The following is a 1,998-nucleotide window of genomic DNA, read 5'->3' on the forward strand; positions in this document are numbered from 1 at the left end:
AGAGAGAGAGATGGGAAGGAGAGGAGAGAGAGAGGAAAGGAAAAAAGAGGAAAGAGAGAGAGAGAGAGAGAGGATGGAGAGAGAGAGAGAGAGAGGATAGAGAAGAGGGAGACAAAGAGGAGAGAGATAGAGAGGAGGGAGAGGAGAGAGAGAGAGGAGAGGAAAAAAGAGGAAAGAGAGAGAGAGGAGAGAGAGAGGAGAGAGAGGAGGGAGACAAAGAGGAGAGAGATAGAGAGGAAGGGGAAAGAGAGAGAAGGGAGAGAGGGGGGAGAAAGAGGAGAGAGAAGGGAAAGAGGGGGGAGAAAGTGGAGAGAGAGAGGAAGGGGGAGAGAGAAAGTGAAAGGAGAGAGTGAAAGAGTATGTAAAAACTAATTTTAGAGTTTAAATAAAACCAGTTTTAATTTGGTTTAAAACTAAACTGAACCATAAAAACTGGTTTTTAATAAACTGGTTTTCATAAAAACTATGGTTTCAGTTCAGTTTTTTATTTAAAAAAACTGGTTTATTTAGAACAGTTTCAGTTCAGTTTCAATTCAGTTCAGTGAAACCAGTTTTTTTGCACACCCCTACACACACATTACTTTACACCTTCTTAAAGCATGAGTAACTAAACCTCCTTGTTAAGGATAGGAGCTCTGCTTATTCGCATGGATTAATATCATTACTTTTCTACTTTAATATATGTTTGATTCTATTCTATGATGCAATGTCGTTCTTCATCCTTATGAATATGGGGTGGAACGAAAGTATGACCCCTTATTCTACATGAGTTCTTGCGAGTCCTTGACAGCATAGTATTGAGCTGCAGTTTGAGAATGCATCACAGATTACAACAGAGTATCTGAGCTAATTGGGATAAGTGACATAAAATCTCGTTAGTCATGGGTAATTGAAGTTTCTGTGGTGCTAAGGCTAGAATCCTGAGCTTCATTCTCCAATCCAGAAGATATGACCTTGTTTATGGCATTTTGAGTAGTATCACCAGAGATTGAATTTCATGAGCTTCACTCTCGTTCAGATCAAATGACCACTGACCCTGGCGCTTGGTGTGGATCAAATGAGATTAATGACCACTGACCCTGGCTTTAATCACTTACAGCCTTGCCATTGAATGAATCACTCATTGTTAAAGTAGTCAATAAGAAGTATTAAACCAGAAAGATAAAGTATCTCTGAGGCCTTAACTGTTTTATTATTATTGTTTCTACGTTATCTCTTTACTGTTTTCTTTATTTTCTCGTTTATGCGCACTCAACAACAACAACTATCTTTCTATTCGCCTGACTAAGATCTGCAAGATAACCACATCTTGCCAATCCAACAATCCTCGTGGGATTGACCCTCACTCACCTGAGGTATTACTTGGACGACCCGATGCACTTGCTAGTAAAGTAGTGCGAGTTCACCCACATACACACCAAAATCATAATTCCCCATTTGAAAGTACCCCTCTATGTTCTTAAGCTAATTCTTTTTATATTGATTAAATATGTTTGTAATACATTGTTATTGGAAGTTTAGGTATTTTTATTTATATGGCGTTATTTTTTAAATTGGTATTAATCAAATCGAACATTTCAATTTGTTTGAAAAAGGAAAATAAGTTATAAATCAGCTTGGGTGCAATTTTAATGTAAAAGTTTTTTTTATTTACAAAAATGCAAATTGAATTATATGATTTGTGATTTTTCTAAAAATAAGCTAAATAATGTAAATCGGACCGTATAATTTATGGACACCACCGTACAAAGAAAAAAGAAATTGGTGCCTCCAATTTTCTAAAGGCCAAAACAGTAAAAATCATATTCCATGACTCATGTTTTTGTGATACACACTTAGATGGAGCATAGTAAGTCATTTTGTATTTCGTAAATTAAAAAGTTCATGTGTTTATATTTATAATTTTTAAAAATTAAGATGCTTTTGAAAGCACTTAATAGAATTTTTTAAAGTTAGCTTATATTTAAAAAAAATAAAAAATCTAATGTAATCTCATAC

Source organism: Arachis ipaensis, chromosome B05 (assembly GCF_000816755.2).
Source record: "Arachis ipaensis cultivar K30076 chromosome B05, Araip1.1, whole genome shotgun sequence".
Taxonomy (NCBI): Eukaryota; Viridiplantae; Streptophyta; class Magnoliopsida; order Fabales; family Fabaceae; genus Arachis; species Arachis ipaensis.